Genomic DNA, 23,314 nt, shown 5'->3' with positions numbered 1-23,314 from the left:
GCTGTACCACCTCATGGCCTTGCTGGCAGCAGGCCTGTTCTCTTGTGGGTTCCATGGGCTGTTCAGTGCTGCAACCTCCTCCTTGACTTCCTCCTCTGTGCACCTTTTGTAGTCTGCGTTGCCTTCCAGGTCACATACCAACACAGCCCCCAGTGCACCAGTCCCACCCCAATGCCCCATCTGGTGGAGCTAACACCCCTGCCTGAGGTGGGAGTCCCAAGTACGTTGGCTGAGGTTGTTACTGTGTCTCCCCAGGCACTGACAGGGGCACAGGCAATGGAGGGACCACAGGCACCTCGGAACAGTGCAGGTGCTGTATGCCCCTGACAATTGTCTTGAGGTTAGAGGGTGTACTAATGGAGCATGCACTGGGCACAGCAATGGGTGGCAACTACAAGGAGGCGGATGGTTGCAAGGCAGACCACACCAAGGAAGCAGGTCGTGACTTTGGGGCAGGAGGACCATGTGGGGGCATTAAATTCCATCTCTTCTATTTTCCGCAACTATGAGAGGCAGCTGCTGGCAGGAAGGCAGCAGACATGGGAGGCATTGGTGATGGTGGACAGGGCTGAGGAGAAGCTGTTTCGGACGAGGAGGCCAGCTGCCATTCTGGAGGACACTTGCAGGTAGGCGTGGGACGTGAAACGACAGATGTCCACCCTGCAAGCCCTCCAGGAAACTATGGAGGCCCACCTGAGGGAGGAGGGTGTGGCGTGTGAATTGGCCCTGATCAACAAATTGGGAGCGATTGGAGATAAGGACTAGCCCGCTTCTTCTGCATATAGTTATTTAGGTATAGGTTTCATTTATGTTTTTTTTTTCTTTTGCCTCGGACTTCAATAACTTTCCTTCCCCATTTTTCATGCATATAGTTCCTTAGGTGTAGGGTTCATTTCATTTTTCCTCATTTACCCCGCACTTTTTGGACCTTCATTCACAGTCTTTGTTGTATATAGTTTAATTTAATATAGGTTCTATAAGATTACATTCCACGCTTCATGCAGTTTATTTGTGTGCCTGCACCTTTGATTGTTGACATTTCACCCAGTGCATCATTCCATTGCAGGTCATGTGTATTGTGGCGTGCCTTTGCGTGTGTGATGTTTTTTCGGTAATGTTTGCAGGTGGAAGGATGCACATGTACCTGACATGTGGGGTTGAGCCCATTAGAGAATTGGAGGTTGCACTGGGTGTTTTAATTTTCTTTTACATGTGCAGCATCACTGTGTGTGTTTAGCCTCAGTGTGTGAGTGTGGCTGGGGAGGAGGGTTCTGGTGTGTGTGAGATGATGTAGAACTGGGTATGATTGCAGTGATATGTGGATATGTTTTGCATTTTTCATTTGAATTTGATGGTGGATGGAATGCCACCTGTTCATCATGTGTGTTTGCACGCGTTCACATTGTTTTCATTTCGGGTCCACTGTTGTTCTTGTGTTCCCTTTGCACATGCTTGTGATTGGGTATTTGCCCACACTCTATAGATTGTAGTGTGTATTTGGCATTGTGGGTGCTGTGAATTTGGCCTTACGAGTGGTTATGTTTGTGTAGAAATACCAATAAAAAGGGCAAGAATGTATTGCATAAAGTTTCCTTGACCAGGTGTGGACTTGTATGCTGCATCTATATCAACTGGAGTGGTCAGATGTCGAAGATGAGCGCAAAAGATCATTCAGAACATATTTATCTCAAAAGGAATTTTCACCAAAGACTAACTGCCTGGAAATGCCATCTGAAAGGCATTGTGTGATGCTTTCTCTTTCAAGTGTTAAACAAACTGTGCCTCACCAATTTTCATAGCTGGCTTCAGAGATTGCCTACAGCAGTTCCATTCCCTGTATATTAGTGGTTGTTGAGGTACCTGGCAGAGCTTTGTTGTAATTTGCTAGAAAAATAGTATGTGCAATCGCTTGAGCAGAACAGTAACCCAACATTATGGTTTGACATTTGTGCTATTCGTGGATTTTTCAAGGACATAAGAGGCACTTAGAGCAGGATGGAAAATGCATGAAGGAACCAGAAGAAAATATCATATTAATGTAAGTTTTTGTTAAGGTCGACTTTTAGAAGGGTACATGAAATTGGCACCCAGTTACAAAAATGATAGATATTTCATAAATAACAGTGTTTGAAAACGACATAAACATTATGAAAAACAGAATCCTGAATGCATGGTCCCCTTGATTGACACGCGTCTATACCTGTGAGGTCGTCGCATATGCACCGCCCTGCTCTCAAGTAAAAGCTATTTCGGGAGCAATATAAAGAAAGAATGGACCAGTGAAACCTTGCAAAATACACATATTAGCAGTGGCCAGTATTGTCTAACTTGTAAAGGCTAAAAACAATATTATTTGCAAAGAGTGCTCAAGCCTGGTATTAGAAATGTTCTGCTGTCTATAGTGGGGTTGCATTTTTAATTTAATGTGGATGCCAATATTACATTAACCATTGTAATCAATTCATCACTAGGCATGTTTTTGCAACAGCTTTTTTAAGAGTCCATCCACATTATTTTTTACTTTAATGACAAATGCCTATGAACAAGCATCCATGGGTAAGTACAACGGTGTTGCAAAGAGAAGCTGGGTTGGGAAACAGTTCTCTTAGTACATGTAATGTCGGGGTCAATTAGAGGGGAAGACTAAAAAGAGGGCTACTTAGGGTGACACCAGCAGGGGGCTCCAGGAGACACTATAGGCCTAATTCATGGAACGTTTAGCATGGTGCTAAGTGACTTGGCACTGCCAACAAATAGGTTCCACCGGGCCTAATTCACAGAGCTGTCCCAAGTGTGTTTTAATAAAGGGGCCCAATTCCCAAACAAAAGAATAAGTCTGCGTTACGTGAATAGACTGGCATTTTTATGAAGTCGGTTTGGACATATTTTCTTATTGTAGCATGGCATTTTGAATGGCGAAGCATGGATACTGGCATATATTGGCTGAGCCAGCCTGGACAGATTTTCTTATAGTATCATTGCTGGAAATATGTGCAAAGCAACAATTAGTATCTTCTTCTGTGGGAATACTGGCATATATATATATAGGTGCAGCCAGAGTGTACATGTATGGGCACAGCTAGCGTGAAAATGTTTTAATACTGCATATATTGTGGGCAAAGGCATTATGGAAATGCTCCTGTGCACTGTTGGTGAATTGCATCTGTTGGATTTTTGGATGAAAACCAATAGAAAATTGTCTAGCTTTTTAACCAGTTTTCTCAGAAAGTGTGCGATATAATGCACCAGTTTACCCTATTATTAATAAATATTTCTCGCAGAGCCCTGAACCACTTGTGGTTAATTCGGACTCCCTCGCTATGCTTGCATGCTCTAGCATATTTATGGGAAATGTTTACACCTCTTCAATTAACCTAGTCACCAGCCGCCAATGATTGAGTGGCTGGTGGGTGAACGGGTATGAATGTTTGCATGCAAGGGTGGGGTCCAAGCAAGGGGCATTGTATCATGGATGTTTTCTTACATGTCTTACTGGTATTTGTGGGCAAAGCCAATTTTATTAATGTTATTACATCAAGGCGGGGCAGGGGTTTATGACACAATTGGGCAGACAGACCGGACATTTTCTTTGGCATAGCATTTCTTACTCACATAAGGGACAAGGCCAACATGATGTATGTTCTTACATGGGGAGGTTGGGGGCACTTGTGCAGTCAGCAAGTAATTGTTTTTTTATTGTGGCTTTGCATGTTTTAATTGTGTTAAAGGCAACATTAACATAATGAGTGTTCTAGCATATTGGGTGGAGGCATATGTGCAGCCAAACAAGAAAGTGGTTCCTTACTGTAGCATTGCATGTTTTACTGGCATTGAAGGCAAAGTCAACATGAGTATTCGTACATGGTGGTGCAGGGGTGGACAATTAATTTGTGCAGTAGCAGTAACATGTGTTCTTCTTGTGGCAGGAGGGTTTTACTGGCATTAAGGGCAAAGCCAGCAAGATAATGTTCATGCATGGGGATACTGGCAGAGCCAGCATGGACATTTATGTTATCATAACTGTGCATACTATTAATGGCCACACACAAAGTTGGATGGTACATTTGGGTGTCAGGATTCAGGGGCTAGGTGCAGCCTCCTTGTTTCTATGCTAGGTGAAAAATGAAAGATTTGATTAAAACAGAAACTTCCATCTTTTGCCTAGTGCAGTGCTCAGCATTTCCCTGCAGCAGCATGATCATCAAGCACTCTTTTGGTTGTAGTTTGTCTCCTTATGTGAGAGAGGGTATGCCCAGACATGGGTCCATTACTCGCTGTGCCATAGGGAACCAAACTGCATCTCAAAGAGAAGGCCAAACAAGGTAAAAATATGTCTGGGGTTGCTTGTGTTTCCATGCAGAGTGGATCTGGCTTAGCAGTTTGGGCTGGGTGGCTACCATTGGTGACAGTACCTGACTGATTTGCATCTGGCTGGACTCCCTTTTGCAATGGCACATACGGGTTAAAAAATGGTGATGTGGAAGGTTGCCCAGAGCAGTGGCAGTGGTTCAGATTCATTCAAAACCTTCCAACCATCACTTTTTAGGTTTACATTTTTTGGTTGTAGATTGTCTCCCTATGTGAGAGAGGGTATGCTCAGATGTGGGTCCCTTGCTCACTGTGCCATAGACAATCAAGCTGCACCTCATTGCGGAGGAACACAAGGCCGAAGCATGTCTGGGGTTGCTTGTGTTTCTGGGCAGAGGTGATCTAGCCTAGCGGTTCAGGCTGGGCTGCTACCATTGGTGGCAGTACCTGACTGATTTGCATATGGCTGGATCCCTTTTGCAATGGCACAGACGGGTTAAAAAATGGTGATGTGGAAGGTTGCCCAGAGCAGTGCCAGTGGTTCAGATTCATTCAAAACCTTCCAACCATCACTTATTGGGTTTACATTTTTTGGTTGTAGTTTGTCTCCCTATGTGAGAGAGGGTATGCTCAGATGTGGGTCCCTTGCTCACTGTGCCATAGACAATCAAGTTGCATCTCACTGAGGAGGCCCAACAAGGCTGAAACATGCTTGGGGTTGCTTTTGTTTCTGTGCAGAGGGGATCTGGCCTAGTGATTCGGGCTGGGCTGCTAACATTGGTGGCAGTACTTGACTGATTTGCATATGGCTGCATCCCTTTTGCAATGGAACAGATGGGCTAAGAAAAGGCAGTGTGGAAGTTTGCCCAGAGCAGTGCCAGCAGTTCAGATTTATTCAAAACCTTCGACTAATCACTTTTTTGGTTGTCATCATGCACATTGTACATGCATGGTGGACCAGGGATTACCAGAGTTTGGCACGGCCCGATGATGGGGGGGTGCCCACTCAGCATGGTTCACAGGGGAACACCCACATTTTGTGTTACACCAATTTCCAGGCACTATGCACATATAAAAACGGTTTTTGTGTGATATCACTGTAGAGATGAGTGTAGGACCTCATGAGACTGTGTTGGCTGGGGGGCATCTGAGAGCAGCACAACCAGGATCTTGTCCTTCTTCTCAGGAATCAGACATTCAAGGACAGAGATATGATAAGGCATTTCAGTGTTTCACAGCATGACAAATAGAGAGAAAATATCTTGTCCCTGTTGGAGTGCTCGTTAGTGTGCAAATTACATCTTTGCTTCATTGCTTGCTCTTGGTAAATGAGATGAATTATGATTAACAATTGTTGCACTTGTACAAAGTCATGAAGCATCAAGTGTATGTCACCTTGACATTTTGGAAAGAATAAACAAAGTTAACAATTCTGCTTACAGCCGAAAGAAAGTGATTTGTGGGTATTGTGGAAAAAACATTCTTTATTGCTCTAGACATTTACCTGGTTGACCACCTTAAGGGTCTCCTTAAGTAGCCATGGGAGGAAGAGGGATTCATTTGAGGTAGTGGCTCTTGTCTGTACAAGGTGAAAAACATCTTCGATAGAAGAACTCTTGTGGGGTACATTTACCAGCCCCAACAGAAATTCCCTGCATCACAAAACTGCATTTCAACATTCATCCAAAAACGGCTGTGCTTTGTCTGCTCAGCACACGTGGGGCGCAAATTTAAACCCAGTCACACCGAGAATGGCTGCATTTTGTGTTCCTTCAAGTGAATCCAGAGAAAATAACCAAGTTCAGAATAGCTCTGCAGTGCTGTTCTGTCATTTAAAGACTCAAGGCTGTGCTAGAAAATGACATGCATTCAAGAAGGCATTGCACTTGTGCTTCATTTCATTTAAACATCACACATTTTGCAACATTAAAACACAGCCCTGCCTGTGTATTTCATTCAATGTCCGGAAAATAAGACCATCCCTCCCACAACGGCATTGTTTTCCTTCATAAAGTGCAGGAAATGCAAAGAATTCTGTTTCAAGTCCACACGCCTTGGATTTAGTTTGAAATAACCAGCACGCGGAAATTACTGCCAAGGAAATGTATAGTGTGGCTCTCTTTCTTGATTTGTGTCAATTACCAAGAAACTATTTGCAGCATATCTTTGTGTCCAGAAACTGACCACCTCTTTAAAAGCCTTTCTGAAGTTAATGCAGAGGAAACTGTGCGGTAAAAACCACATTTTGTGAAATCAACATGAAAGGAAATGAACATGTGTAAATCTGCTTTTGCAAAGCAGAAAACTGCTCTTTGAAAACTAAATGTGAAATAATCCTGTGGGTCTCACAGAAACACAATTGAATATGTGGGTACAAGGGCAGAAAAGTTATGTATATTATGGTCTTTCCACCCCAAAAGGAATTCAACCGCCTGGCTGAGGCCGAGGCATTTCTGTCAAACCAGTTTGGCAGCTAGGCTAATTTCACACCTACCAGTGACTATGGCTGTGAGGGCATGTGTTCTGTTCTCAGGGCACTGGCAGTGTAATAATTACAGGTTCTACCAGACTGACCAGTATGACTACAATCAATTACAATTTAGTTGACTGGGCCCTGCGATTTTGGCCTAGAGGTGTGATTTCCTCTACATTCACCACAACACCCGGGGGAGTCATGGAAACCCTTTGTCCAAGCTGAACTAGGAGGACGACAGTTTTTCTGGGGGTTGGAAAGACCGCCCACATTTGGGACAAATCCAGCTCATTTGATTTAAAGACCTTTTTCATATGAAGACATTTCTCACAATGCCCTGAATAAGCAGTAATGTTATATCATGCCAGCATTTAGGGGTCGATTCATGGAATTAATGTGCGCCGAAAATTCCCGCGCAGAGGTGCCAAAATGTGCGAATCGCAGGAAAAGTGTGAAAATCGCAGTGCAAGTGCGAAAATCGCAGGAAAACCAGCGCACAGCGATTCATGGAAGTCCGTGCGCGAGAAAAACATTGGATGTGCGCTAAAAATGTGTGCCGCGCATGCCGGCGCACAGATCATCCAACAGCGTGCGCCACGGCCACTGTGAAATCGCACATAGCGCGGCGCACATCACAAAAGTAGGCGGAACACGGGGCGTAACACTCGGAATGGGGAACAACGCGTGAAAATATGGGCGTCACGGGGGAAGTACAGGAGGCAAGTGCGTGGAACGGCCACACGCTCGCCTACAACCCGTATTCATGGAATCGAATAGGGCAAACCAGCGCACGGTCAAAGACGCGCAGAGGGCCAAACAAGTACGCCACAATAAAGTAGGCGGTAGCGCCCCTGCGACTGAAAAAAATGTGCGCCAAAATGTGCGCTAACAAAAAGCACCCATATACAGCCATGATAAATGGCCCATACAGTGGCCCTCTAGGACAAATGAGATGCAAAGGGGCACCGACAAACACGGACACCCGCTGTGTGAAAAATAGCGTGTGTGCGTGTTCCTGGGTGTGCGGGAAGTTCCACACGCGATTAGCCTGGGTACGTGTACTTCGGGGTGCGCGGGAAGTTCCACACGCGATTGGCCTGGGTACGTGTACTACGGGGTGCGCGGGAAGTTCCACACGCGATTGGCCTGGGTAGGTGGGGGTGCGTGGGAAGTTCCACACGCGATTGGCCTGGGGACGTGTACTATGTGGTGTGCGGGAAGTTCCACACGCAATTGGCCTGGCTAGGTGGGGGTGCGCGGGAAGTTCCACACGCGATTGGCCTGGGTATGTGTACTTCGGGGTGCGCGGGAAGTTCCACACGCGGTTGGCCTGGGTACGTGTATTCCGATGTGCGCGGAAGATTCACACGCGATTTTTGCAGGGTACGTGTATTTCAGTGGTGCCGGGGAATGCTACATGTGATTTGGCCATGTGGGTTCCCCCAGGTGTTCCACCCCTGCTCATGTCCCACAGGCAACCCATCCACCATGGCCATGCCCACCAGCCAACCCACAGGTCACCTTGCACTACTGATCACCAACACATGTCTCCCACCACCCCCACCCCCCAGCCACCAGGGGCAGCCTCCACTAGGCCCCCACACATGTCCCCTATTACCCCCACCCCACAGCAGTGCAGGGGCAGCCTCCACCAGGCCCCAACTCATGTCTCCCACCACCCCCAACCCCCAGCAGTGCAGGGGCAGCCCCCACCAGGCCCCCACTCATGTCCCCTATTACCCCCACCCCCCAGCTACCAGGGGCAGCCTCCAACAGGCCCGCACTCATGTCTCCCACCACCTCCAACCCCCCAGCAGTGCAGGGGCAGCCTCCACCAGGCCCCCACTCATGTCTACCACCACCCCCACCCCGCAGCCACCAGGGGCAGCCTCCACCAGCCCCCCACTCATGTCTCCCACCACCCCCACCCCCCAGCAGTGCAGGGGCAGCCTCCACCAGGCCCCCACTCATGTCTCCCACCACCCCCAGCCCCCAGCAGTGCAGGGGCAGCCTCCACCAGGCCCCCACTCATGTCCCCCTGCACCCCCACCCCCAGCAGTGCAGGGGCAGCCTCCACCAGGCCCCCACTCATGTCTACCACCACCCCCACCCCCAGCCACCAGGGGCAGACTCCACCAGGCCCCCTATCATGTCTCCCACCACCCCCACCCCCCAGCAGTGCAGGGGCAGCCTCCACCAGGCCCCCACTCATGTCTACCACCACCCCCAACCCCCAGCCACCAGGGGCAGCCTCAACCAGGCCCCCACTCATGTCTACCACCACCCCCATCCCACAGCCATCAGGGGCAGCCTCCACCAGGCCCCCACTCATGTCTCCCACCACCTTCACCCCCCAGCAGTGCAGGGGCAGCCTCCACCAGCCCCCCACTCATGTCTCCCACCACCCACAACCCCCAGCCACCAGGGGCAGCCTCCACCAGGCCCCCACTCATGTCTCCCACCACCCCCACCCCCCAGCAGTGCAGGGGCAGCCTCCACCAGGCCGCCACCCATGTCTACCACCACCCGCACCCCCCAGCCAACATGGGCAGCCTCCACCAGGCCCCCACTCATGTCTCCCACCACCCCCACCCACCAGCAGTGCAGGGGCAGCCTCCACCAGGCCCCCACTCATGTCTCCCACCACCCCCATCCCACAGCCACCAGGGGCAGCCTCCACCAGGCCCCCACTCATGTCTCCCACCACCCCCACCCCCCAGCAGTGCAGGGGCAGCCTCCACCAGCCCCCCACTCATGTCTCCCACCACCCCCACCCCCCAGCCACCAGGGGCAGCCTCCACCAGGCCCCCACTCATGTCTCCCACAACCCCCACTTCCCAGCAGTGCAGGGGCAGCCTCCACCAGGCCCCCACTCATGTCTCCCACCACCCCCACCCCCCAGCAGTGCAGGGGCATCCTCCACCAGGCCCCCACCCATGTCTACCACCACCCCCACCCCCCAGCCACCAGGGGCAGCCTCCACCAGGCCACCACTCATATCTCCCACCAACCCCACCCCCCAGCAGTGCAGGGGCAGCCTCCACCAGGCCCCCACTCATGTCCCCTATTACCCCCACCCCCCAGCAGTGCAGGGTCAGCCTCCACCAGGCCCCACTCATGTCTACCACCACCCCCACCCCCCAGCCACCAGGGGCAGCCTCCACCAGGCCCCCACTCATGTCTACCACCACCCCCACCCCCCAGCCACCAGGGACAGCCTCCACCAGGACCCCACTCATGTCTACCACCACACCCACCCCCCAGCCACCAGGGGCAGCCTCCACCAGGCCCCCACTCATGTCTCCCACCACCCCCACCCCCCAGCAGTGCAGGGGCAGCCTCCACAAGGCCCACACTCATGTCTACCACCACCCCAACCCCCCAGCCACCAAGGGCAGCCACCACCAGGCCCCCACTCATGTCTCCCACCACCCCACTCCCCAGCATTGCAGGGGCAGCCTCCACCAGGCCCCCACTCATGTCTCCCACTACCCCCACCCCCCAGCCATCAGGGGCAGCCTCCACCAGGCCCCCACTCATGTCTCCCACCAGCAGTGCAGGGGCAACCTCCACCAGGCCCCCACTCATGTCTCCCACCACCCCCACCCCGCAGCAGTGCAGGGGCAGCCTCCACCAGGCCCCCACTCATGTCCCCCTGCACCCCCACTCCCCAGCAGTGCAGGGACAGCCTCCACCAGGCCCCCACTCATGTCTACCACCAACCCCCACCCTCCAGCCACCAGGGGCAGCCTCCAACAGGCCCCCACTCATGTCTCCCACCACCCCCAGCCCCCAGCAGTGCAGGGGCAGCCTCCACCAGGCCCCCACTCATGTCTACCACCACCCCCACCCCCCAGCCACCAGGGGCAGCCTCCACCAGGCCCCCACTCATGTCTACCACTACCCCCATCCCACGGCCACCAGGGGCAGCCTCCATCAGGCCCCCACTCATGTCTCCCACCACCCCCACCCCCCAGCAGTGCAGGGGCAGCCTCCACCAGCCCCCCACTCATGTCTCCCACCACCCCCACCCCCCAGCCACCAGGGGCAGCCTCCACCAGGCCCCCACTCATGTCTCCCACCACCCCCAGCCCCCAGCAGAGCAGGGGCAGCCTCCACCAGGCCCCCACTCATGTCTACCACCACCCCCACCCCCCAGCCACCAGGGGCAGCCTCCACCAGGCCCCCACTCATGTCTTAGAATCACCCCCCCAGCAGTGCAGGGGCAGCCTCCACCAGGCCCCCACCCATGTCTCCCACCACCCCCACCCCCCAGCAGTGCAGGGGCAGCCTCCACCAGGCTCCACCCATGTCTACCACCACCCCCAGCCCCCAGCCACCATGGGCAGCCTCAACCAGGCCCCCACTCATGTCTCCAACCACCCCCACCCCTCAGCAGTGCAGGGGCAGCCTCGACCAGGCCCCCACTCATGTCTCCCACCACCCCATCCCACAGCCACCAGGGGCAGCCTCCACCAGGCCCCCACTCATGTCTCCCACCACCCCCACCCCACAGCAGTGCAGGGGCAGCCACCACCAGCCCCCCACTCATGTCTCCCACCACCCCCACCCCCCAGCCGTGCAATTTGCCTGGGTACGTGTACTTCGGTGTGCGCGGGAAGTTCCACAGGCGATTGGCCTGGGTACGTGTACCTCGGGGGGCGCGGGAACTTCCACACGCGATTTGCCTGGGTACGTGTACTACGGGGTGCGCGGGAAGTTCCACACGCGATTAGCCTGGGTACGTGTACTTCGAGGTGCGCGTGAACTACCACACGCGATTTGCCTGGGTATGTGTACTACGGGGTGCGCGGGAAGTTCCACACACGATTAGCCTGGATACGTGTACTTCGGGGTGCGCGGGAAGTCCCACATGCGATTGGCCTGGGTACGTGTACTTCTGGGTGCGCGTGAACTTCCACACACGATTGGGCCTGTGAGAGTGGGGTACATGTATTCCAGGGGTGGGCGGGAATATTTACCCGCGACTGTCCCTGTGAGAGCGTGCTACGTGTATTACTGGGGTGGGCGGGAAGATTCACACGTTCGCCTACGACGTGCTGAAAAATGGTCCAATCCTGAGACACGTACGCTAGCATGAAGCAGGCGTACGTCGACCCGCGCAGCATAAAACTGTGCGCAAACAACAAACAAGCTCAAACGCCAGAATGAATATACCATTCCTAGCAGCAGTGGCCGTGGGTTACCAAAGGAGGAGGAGGAGGATAGTGAGGTCCCGAATTTTCACTCCCAGAACCAGCCTTTTTGGGATTCCTGATGACCAGGTGTATGGGAGGTACAGGTTTCCACCACACATAATACTGGACCTGGTCAGTGAGTGGGAGGATGACCTCACATCACCCACCCTGTGCTCCCAAGCACTCAGCCCCCTGGAGAAGGTCCTCAATGTACTGCACTTCTTGGCCACAGGATCATTTAAGCGGACAAGTGCCATAGTGGGTGGGGTGTCACAGGCCACGCAGTCACGCTGCCTACACCAGGTCTTGAACATCATCACTGCACGCCCATCAGTCCGTAGGCACATATATACCTGCCCAGGACACCTGCAGAAAGGCAGGCTGCCACCCTCGATTTCTACGGTGTGGGACAATTCCCAAAAGTGCTAGGTGCCATTGACTGCACCCATGTGGCACTACGTCCCCCCAGGGCATCTGAGCACATCTATAGGAACCGCAAGCACTGGCATTCCATCAACGTGCAGGTAGAATGCAATGCTAAGGGAATCATCACCTCAGTATATGCCAACTATCCAGGGTCCACCCACGACAGCTTCATTTACCGAACGTCTACCCTAAGCCGGGACCTAGAAGCTGGGCGGCATGGCGATACATGGCTGCTTGGTGAGTATGAATGCGACTGCACATGCATGCATGTCAGATGCAGAGTTATGTCACTACCCCACTAATGATACCCATCACCTCCTCACCAGGGGACAGTGCCTACCCTGTGAGCACCCACATGATGACGCCAATTCGGAACCCCATCACGCCTCCAGAGGTAAGATACAACACAGCCCATATTGCAACCCGGGGCATAGTGGAGCGCACATTCGGAGTGCTCAAGTCACGCTTTCGCTCCCTTGACCGTTCTGGCGGGCTGTTATATGCGCCCCCAGTAGTGTGAGGGATCATAGTGGCAGCATGTGTCCTGCACAATGTTGCAACAGGCTAGGGCCTGGCCGTGGACATGGTGGTGCCCCCACATCCCCAACCACATGCACGCCCGCTGCGCATGGGAGGGGGGAGGGCACGGGGTGAGGCAGCCCGTACGCAGCTGGTGTCTAATTACTTCACATAGAAATCACACCCCAGTGGAGTGCACACAGGCCTGGCACATACCATCTGATAAGCAATGATGACTCGACCTGACAATTAAGACGAACAAAGGGACTGTCAACTGTCAGAACCATAGCAGCCTGAGATTGTTCATATGGAAGTGTCACAATGTGTGCATCCCTACCTACACAAACACCACCAATGCAGTGTCATGAAAAGACACTTCCATGCTGCAGAAATGAATACCCACTTCCAAAATACTACATGAAAACAGTGCCATGTCACCCACACCCTCCCCGGCACGGCCACACAACACACCATGGCATGTCATGCAATGTGAGAGGAAAGAAATGAATCCCCACAACATGCCCCAAGTGTCAGCAGCTACAGTGTCCCTAATGGAAACATGTCCACACATGAAATGCTCACAGTAATGCAGGACCTACAACCCACATTACCAAATACTTACCAAGAATACCAATCACCTACACAACCTCCAACCTACCTTAAACATGACATTACAGACTTAAAAATTAGCTAGCCTTACCACCTGATGATGACAGCCCTCCGAACACTTCCAAGTATACAGTGTTAGCGCCACGCAAGAGTGTAGGTGCACTGCTTACAACTTGGACTCCAGTTCCAAGGTGGACCGCCTTGTGAAGACATGAGGAATGGACCTGCAAATATGGAGGATGAGATGGATGCAAAAGCACATATCAATACACCACGCAGTGTACAATACAACAACAATATGCACTATGAATGTATACACAGTATTGACTACAGACTGCCCACACAGCTCATGGGAGTCCAATGTCACCATGTACGTCAATGTCACTTGGGCACACCCTTTGCAAGCCTGTGGAAACGGGAAGCAGGAGGGGTGTATGTGAGAAAAACCCAAGCATCTGAACCAAATCCATGACAAGCCTGCATGTGCCCAGCCACAATGCAGCATATGCCCACGGGAGCCACACAAGGCAACACACTGTCCCAAAAAAAAAAAAAAAATTTAAAAAAAAATCAAAAATGGCCATTAATGGGCCCGGGGGGGTTGGGGAGGCCACCCAGGAGGTCCGAGGACAGGGTGCACACCAAAACCCACCTGTGTGGGCTCATGGCCTACACGGCTACCCTATTGTGGGAGTATCACTGCTGTCGCTATCCTCAACCTCTGCAGCTGCATCCAGAGGTGGTGGCACTATGGGAGGCAGCCCACACAAAGCCCTAGTCTGTTCCTCCATGGCTGCAAGCATGCGGGTGTGGTAGGTCTCGTTCTGGAGGATAAGTGTGTGGAGGTCCCCATGCAACAACTCACGGGATGCCCGGTCCTCCATCCTAGTTGCCTGTATCTCAGCTGAGAGCGTACGGGTGAGACGCTCCAGCTGCTGTTCTGTCCTTCAGTTTGTTGAAGCCTCAAGCTCAACAAGAGTCGTCCTGAGGTGAAGGAGTTCCAGCCTCAGTGCTTCCCTGTGGCCCTGGGACTCTATGGAGATGGCGTCCTGCAGAGTCGCCAGTGCCGCCCGCCTGTCCCTGTCAGACGCCAACATGTCCTCCCTGTGTGACTGGCAGATGGAGTCAGTTGCCTGCTGTAGTCGCTCCATCAGTCTTTCGGGGGGGACAATGGAAGTGGCCACCCTATCCATGGCCTGAGCCATCATCTCTGATGATGCTGCCTGTTGGGTTGCCATACCGTAAATGGATTGCTCCCATGCGGTATTGCCAGGTGGCGTACGGCCACCACGTCGGCGGGCACCACACCTGTCTGGGGCAAGGCGAACTGCGCCTTGCTGTGCAGGCACTGCCTGAGGCTGCAGGACTGCATTCCCCCTCTGATCTGCTGGCCCAGGAACAGGATCAGATGTCGCGGAGTGTGACCCTGCATCCGTAACCACCAAAGGCGTACCTGCCAACACTGACATCCCCATTGAGGGTTCTAACCCTGGTGCAGGTGGGTCGGACAGAACAGAATCCCTCCCAGGAACACTCACCTGCAACGGCACGTAGGTCTCATCATCCGAATCAACACCTGAGTACAGCTCGGGGGAGGTGCAGCCAGAGACACCCCTTGAGAGCACGACCTGCAGCAGTTGTGGGTTCTCACCCACCACCACACCACGTCCCTCACTGGTGGTCGGTCGGCCCTCAGACCCTTCCTAGGTCTGCACCATCTCCACAACCCCAGCAGTATCAGGTGCGTCTTCCCCTGCAAAGACATAAAAGAAAACAAATGGAAACAGGCATTAGCACTATGGCACACAATGAGGGCTGAGAGGCTACAGAAACAGTACTTGATTGACACATGTCCCACATGACTAAAACACTCCCATGCATGCACCGTCACTGCGTGTGATGGGGAGGCAGATGGCACACATTGATGACACCAAGATGGAAGATGGAAGATGAACACATTTGCTGCATGCTGCCTAGCAGTGGCATCACACATTGGCCAGTGATTGGCAGGTCAAATACACATGTCATCACACAGATGGCATGTACCCTAGCAATGAAGTGAAGAGGGAGAGGAGGTCATCAATTTTTCATTCAGTCCAGTTTGTTCATATGATTGATTATTTTCATTGTAATGGTTCAAATGTTTAACCTGTAGCTGCCAGTCAAAAATGGTCCTATAGCACAGGGACATGTCCAAACTAATCATGTTCACGAAACTGAACCAGTCCACTGTCCCATAGCCATATCAGACATGTGACAATAGGACTGAGAAATCCAGAGTAAAAGTGGTGGTATGCAAACAATCTGCCTGAATAAACAGAGGTAAATAAGCAACAGTGTTGTGGTAAGATGACACTCCAAGGGCAACTGGCGTGGTGTTGGGCTGGATGTCTAATGTTGGCCGAAGGGATGCTGCTATACCCAAATGCTGTTACCAAGAATGTATAGGAAGAGGCACATGGGTGAGCCGAACCACTCAGGCACACACACCCTCCCCTGGCACCCAAACAGAAGCCCTCCCACACACACCATGCACATGGATGACACACACATGCATGTGCACTCACCGGACAATGCCTCGTAATCTGCCACTTCTCCCACGCCTTGGATCTGTTCCTCTGTGACGTAGGTCCCAGCAACCTGCTCATGTGGAGTGAGTTCTATGTCGTCTGCTGGAGACCCACCTCCAGTCACTAGAGTTGCGGCATGGCTTGAGGCCAGCTTATTCTTTGCCATGCGCTTCAGGTAATTCCAGCGCTTGTAGCATTCATTAGCTGTGTGCCTCATGATTCCAAGGGCACTTATGATGTCCGCAATGGTCTGCCAGTGTGCCTGACGTTGTGCAGGTGTGGTCTTGGATCCTGCAACAATCACCATTTCGCGGTCATGTGCGGACACATACTCTACAAGTGCATTCAGTTCGTCCTCATTGAAGCTGGGCTTCCTTGATGGGCCGGACTGTGTAGCCGTGTCTGGGGCATCAGCCTCTACTGGACGAGCACTCTTCCTCTTCCGCTTGGAAGGTGGTGGGGATCCGGAGTGTCCTGCGCCGCTCTCGACACTAGGGGCAGGAGCGTGGGATTGCACACTCAGCATGGGAGTTGGTGCAGGCATTATCTCAAGTGTGATGGTGTCAGGGGGAATGTCAGCATGATGGACTTGGACCGACACTGTCCTGGATGGGTGTGTGAGAGGTGGGGTGGATGGAGCCGCAGCTGCCCCTGCAGCCTCCCCAGCCTGCCTACGCGGGGCTGCAGATGACCTAGCTACCCCTGATCCACGTGGCCTGATGACACCATCGTTCACAAATGCACGTGGCCTAGACCTGCTGACCTGGAAGTCAGCCATGGAGTCACCCTGTGCCAGGTCTGATTCCACAGTGGGCTGGTCCAACAAGGGCTGAGCATGGATGGTGTCAGCCACGGTAACCTCAACCGGGGGGGGGCATGGGTGTCCCTGACTGCTCCTCCACACATGGGGGTCTAGGGGCACCCTGCAAGTCACAGCCACGTCCCCTACCGGATCCACCACGGCCACCACTTGGGGCTCGGCCACCTTTGCCACCCTTACGGCTTGTTCGCCTCCCAGCCATGGCACTGATGTTATTGTGCATATGGGAGTCGATGTGAACTATTGTCCTGGGCAATTGGGGGTCAAAGGGGTTGGGTACCAGATGGTAATCGTACCCTAGTGCTCTAGCAAGGCTGTATGTCACCCCTGGGGAAAGATGACGGGTCACGCAACACACAGGCACCCCAAAAAAGCGAAGTAAGGTGCACGCAACCCCTCCTAGACCATGTGCGTGGAAAAATAAACCTGCACTACGCTGTGGCACCCAGGAACACAAGAATGAACGTATGCGTGTCACACGCAGCCTAGAATGACCTCTGAAGGGGTACGCGACACAGGGGGCAAGCACAGATGTTAAATACGTGTGTGACTCACCGTCCGCCAGGAACAAAAGCGTGAAAAATATGCGCGTGTGCGCGTTGGCAACACCCCTGCCAAAAGAAGAATTGTACGCTGTCTGAGGAGACAGGACAACAGTAGTAGGGAATGCTGTTTGAGGAAACAGGCCCAGGAAAAAGAGGAAAAAAGAAAAAGCTGTCAGAGGTAACAGGGAGTACGAACTGGAAACGCCGTGAAGTAAATCGCGTGTGAACCGAAGAGAAGTAGAGATTTCACCCACTCGCTCTCCATGAAAAGCACGTACAAGGAAATGGCGTTCTACACGTACCTTTTATACACACGTCACAGACGCGCACACGCAATGAGGCCATTTCCACCAATTACGTGCTTTGACACTCGGACGTGTATCTCTTCATTTTTACACGCGCCATTCTCTACGGCCATGCGCGTGACGTCACGGCTGCGCATGGTGGCCTTTGGGCCAATGAAATTGCATATGCGAGCACACGTGGTAAAACTGCACGTCCGAGTGTCATCGCGTGTAATCGGAGGGAAGTGAGCGTACACGCGATTGGCCTGGGTACGTGTATTTCTGGGGTGCGCAGGAAGTTCCACACGCGATTGGTGGAAATCCATGTGTGCTCTGTCATCACGTGTAATGAGGGAAACACCCGTGCGCCTCACGTCACAGACGCGCTCACGCGCTATGGGCCTTTGGTCCAATGAAATCGCATATGCGTGCTGACGTGCATACGCGCTAAGGGCCTTTCCTCGATTTACACGCAGACGTGCAGGATTTTCACATGCCAAATCACTCCATATCAAGCTGGCCACGCGTAAGCACACGGAAGACCACGCTCCTGACAAAAAGGCCGAATTACTGCCCTCCAGAGCCCCGAGCAGCCTCCCACGAGCCATCTGCTGCTGCCTGCCTGCCTGCCTGCTGCCACCGTGCCCTGCCATTTGGTGCCTGCACGTCAGCCATCTGCAGGGGTCCATTTGCTGTGTCCACCCCTGCTGGAACAGAAGACTCCCGACTGGGATACCATCGCTCCACAGCCCAGGACCCAGTTGCCCACCCACTCCTGCCTCTGGGGTTGCCATGTCGGGCACTGCAACATCTGGCACCACTGGCAACCCCCGGCCAGAGAGGCAGAGGGGCACCAGCTTCACTGCCACTGAAGTTGGTGTCCTGGTGGAGCAAGTCCTGGGGCAGTATGATGCCCTCTTCAGAAGTAAGCGCGCCAACAAGGAAGGACGGACTCGGATCTGGACGGACATCGTGACTGCCATCAACGCGGAGGGGGTGGCAGTCCGCGACTACCAACATGTCAAGAAGCGCTGGGATGACTGCAGGTCCAGGACCCTCTTGAAGGCCCGGCGCCTCGTGGAGGGGGGCCGGGGCCGCATGAGTACCATCCAGATGAGGGTCCTGGAACGCGTAGGCCCAGCGCTCCATGCCCAGATCCTTGAGAGGCAGACCCGTCTGGAGTTGAGCGGTAAGTGGCCAAGCATTGCTGTGTGAGACAGGGCATGTCGCAGTGTACTGGTTGTCTGACACTTGCCTGGATGTGTGACATAGTCCATTTATGCATGTGTGTGTGCAGGGACGTCATGCATGTGAGACAAGTAATGTGTGAACCACATGGTTGGTGCATGTGTTCAAATGCAACATGGGTTGCCCTATGCGGAATGGCCACAAGAAAGCATGCCAGTTTCTGTTCCTGGACATGGGTGAGGGATGGGTGCTGATGCCATGTACATGTATGCTGTCCATGTCTGTGTGTCTGACCTGCGTGTCTGTGACTTGTGAATGCCAGGGATGCATGACACATGTCTGTCGCAATGTTCAGGTTCACTGATGCAGCCTAGTCATCCTTGTATCCACTATGTCTGTGGTGTACGAGGCCAGATGGATGAAACTAGGGTGAAGTGTGTGCATGTGATAGGCATGGCACATGATGCATGTGAGTTCCAAAACAACAGTGTATGTTTCAAGTATCACTTGGACATGTATGCTAATGTCCATAGCATGCGCCATGCCTGTTACCGCATGTGTTTTACCTGCACTGAGCCATGTGTTGTGGAGGGACCTGATGGAAGTGATCTTTGACAGTGCCACTCATCTGCTATTGCTTCCTGTCTATGGGACCATTGTACAGTACCCTGATGCTTGTGTTCTATGTCTCCCTCTACACAGCGCCACGTGAAGAAGAGGGCGGAGACTGCTCTGTGGAGCAAAGCGGCGGGGATGCCCCCACGGCTGCAGCGGAAGGTGTGGGTGAGCCCCCACAGGGGCTTGCAACGGCGGAAGATGGGGTGGAGCCATCCAGGTTGGTGGTTCCACAGAGGAGGAGGAGGCCGCTACTGAGGCGCACATGGGGCCTGGTGGGGGCATCCCTGCTGGTGCAAGTGTTACAGTCCAGGGGCAGGAGGCAGCACAGGTCGCCGTGGAGGGGCCTGTGCATGTCACTGGCCCTGACACTGTGACTGCACCACTATGCATCAGCAGGGATGCCCCATCCCAGGCCCGTCCGCAGGTAGGGGGGATGTCCATGTCATCTGACTCCCCTCCACCTGCGTACGAGGGGACCCCTGGCCGTATGGAGAAGGTCCTGATTGGTGTCGCGTTGCGCACAGGTGCAATTCGTGATGAGGTGCGTGCTTCCCGGGAGGAGCATGCACGTCATCACGGAGAGCACTGTGCCGACGTGGCCCAGTTGGGAACCGCCATGGTCGGGGGTTTCCTACATGTGTCGGCCAATCTGGCGACCCTCTCCTCCTCTGTGGAGACTATGCACCAGTCGTTCTCCATGCCGTCTTCTGGCCCAGATGCCACCAGGGCCCCCTGTGGACCTGCCCCGACCAATGCAGCCGGCTTGGTGGGGATCCCATCCCTGCCACAGTCGGGAGTCGGAGGTCCAGCAGGGGTGGACACACCAGCAACTGGACCCCAGCAGATGGAGGATGTGACGGCATCATCGGGCAGGGCACGTGCACGACGGCGTCGGTGGATACCATCAGCCTGGATGCCGTCGTGCTGGCACAGGCAGTTGCGTCGGAGGCAGCGGCAGGCTCGACGTGGGAGGCATCATGGCTCGGGGCCATCAACATCAGGGGTGCAGGCATCGGCCGGAGGGCAGGAGAACCCTGGAATGGGAGTGGCTTCCGTGTGGGAGTGGTTGGGCCAGCAGATAGGTGCGGAGCGGCAGCGGGCAGAGGAGGAACGGCTCACAATGGTCAGTGCAGAGAACTCCATGCGGAGGGCGCTGAGGCGGGCTGAGTGCCTTGAGGGTCTTTGCAGGGAGTTGGAGCTGGACACTGCTTTATCCCTGCGAGACCTCGGGGCCAGGGAACATGCCCGCCTCCAAGCCATTGAACAGGAGTTCGATGATGCCCTGGCCCATGACAACATCCAGTGAGCCGTTGGACTAGCCCGCTGCCCATGTAAATAGTTATGTAGTTAGTGGTAGGTTTCCTTTGTTTTTGCATTTTCTTTGGACCTTTTGGACAATGGGCCACATTTTTGTATATAGTTATTTTTTATTAGGTAGTGTTGTTAGATAGGTTTCATTTCTTTTGTTGGGATCATGGACCCTGGCTTGTTCACCTGCACATAGTTCACTGTTGGATTTTCATTTCTTTTTACAATTTACCCATGGAGCAATGGCTTTCAATTATAATTTCCCATTGGATTTTCTTTTCTGGACTGTGACTTTGGACACCATTCCTTTGGATTCTGATTTTTGGTTTTGCATTTTTTCATGGACATGCTTCTTTTTACTTTTTTACATTCCCATTTCTGTTAGTTTATTTTTGATTCAATTCATGTTTTCTTTAATACATATTTTTTGATCAAACTTCAATGTGTAGTATCATCTCATTGGTTTCATGCATATCATGATATGGGTTTTGAGATTCACTGACACCCATTGGGTGTATGTGAGGGACATGTGTTCGTTTCCAAACTTGCAATTGTTATTGCCATTTTTGAGTCGGTTGATGCAATACTCGGGTGGGTGTTTTGCATTTGGAGGCTGACCATAGGGACTGGGGATCTAGATTGTGATGACATGTTGGCTGGGGAACATGAGCTGGACATGAGTGGGGGCCTGCTGGCAGGTGCCCCACAGTGATGGGGGGTGGGGGTGCAGGAGAACATGAGTTGGACATGAGTGGGGGCCTGCTGGCAGGTGCCCCACAGTGCTGGGGGGTGGGGGTGCAGGGGACCATGAGTTGGACATAAGTGGGGGCCTGCTGGCAGGTGCCCCACAGTGCTGGGGGGTGGGTGTGCAGGGGAATATGAGTTGGACATGGGTGGGGGGCTGCTGGCAGGTGCCTCACGGTGCTGGGGGGTGGGGGTGCAGGGGAACATGAGTTGGACATGAGTGGGGGCCTGCTGGCAGGTGCCCCACAGTGCTGGGGGGTGGGGGTGCAGGGGAACATGAGTTGGACATGGGTGGGGGCCTGCTGGCAGGTGAACCACAGTGCTGGGGGTGGGGGTGCAGGGGAACATGAGTAGGGGCCTGGTGGAGGCTGCCCCTGCACTGCTGGGGGGTGGGGGAGTGGGAGACATGAGTGGGGGCCTGGTGGAGGCTGCCCCTGGTGGCTGAGGGGTGAGGGTGGTGGGAGACATGAGTTGGACATGAGTGGGGGCCTGGTGGAGGGTGTCCCTGACTGCTGGGGGGTAGGGGGTGGTGGTAGACATGAGTGGGGGCCTGGTGGAGGGTGCCCCTGACTGCTGGGTGGTAGGGGGTGGTGGGAGACATGGGTGGGGGCCTGGTGGAGGCTGCCCCTGCACTGCTGGGGGTGGGGGGGTGGGAGACATGAGTGGGGGCCTGGTGGAGGCTGCCCCTGGTGGCTGGGGGTGGGGGTGGTGGTAGACATGAGTGGGGGCCTTGTGGAGGCTGCCCCTGCACTGCTGGGGGGTGGGGGTGGTGGGAGACATGAGTGGGGTCCTGGTGTAGGGTGCCCCTGGTGGCTGGGGGGATGGGGTGGTGGTAGACATGAGTGGGTGCCTGGTGGAGGCTGCCCCTGCACTGCTGGGGGGTGGGGGTGGTGGTAGACATGAGTGGGGTCCTGGTGGAGGGTGCCCCTGGTGGCTGGGGGGTGGGGGTGGTGGTAGACATGAGTGGGTGCCTGGTGGAGGCTGCCCCTGCACTGCTGGGGGGTGGGGGTGGTGGGAGACATGAGTGGGGGCCTGGTGGAGGCTGCCCCTGCTGGCTGGGGGTGGGTGTGGTGGTAGAAATGGGTGGGGGCCTGGTGGAGGCTGCCCCTGCACTGCTGGGGGGTGGGGGTGGTGGGAGACATGAGTGGGGGCCTGGTGGAGGGTGCCCCTGACTGCTGGGGGGTAGGGGATGGTGGGAGACATGGGTGGGGGCCTGGTGGAGGCTGCCCCTGCACTGCTGGGGGGTGGGGGTGGTGGGAGACATGAGTGGGGGCCTGGTGGAGGCTGCCCCTGCACTGCTGGGGGGGTGGGGGTGGTGAGAGACATGAGTGGGGGCCTGGTGGAGGCTGCCCCTGGTGGCTGGGGGGTGAGGGTGGTGGGAGACATGAGTTGGACATGAGTGGGGGCCTGGTGGAGGGTGCCCCTGACTGCTGGGGGTAGGGGGTGGTGGGAGACATGAGTGGGGGCCTGGTGGAGGCTGCCCCTGCACTGCTGGGGGGTGGGGGCGCAGGGGGACATGAGTGGGGGCCTGGTGGAGGCTGCCCCTGCACTGCTGGGGGGTGGGGTGGTGGTAGACATGGGTGGGGGCCTGGTGGAGGCTGCCCCTGCACTGCTGGGGGGTGGGAGTGGTGGGAGACATGAGTGGGGGCCTGGTGGAGGCTGCCCCTGCACCGCTGGGGGGTGGGGGTGGTGGGAGACATGAGT

Source organism: Ambystoma mexicanum, chromosome 4p, assembly GCF_040938575.1.
Source record: "Ambystoma mexicanum isolate Mex_15411 chromosome 4p, UKY_AmexF1_1, whole genome shotgun sequence".
NCBI classification, from domain to species: domain Eukaryota; kingdom Metazoa; phylum Chordata; class Amphibia; order Caudata; family Ambystomatidae; genus Ambystoma; species Ambystoma mexicanum.
The sequence above is the reverse complement of the archived record's forward strand: the minus strand, read 5'-3'. Positions refer to the sequence as shown.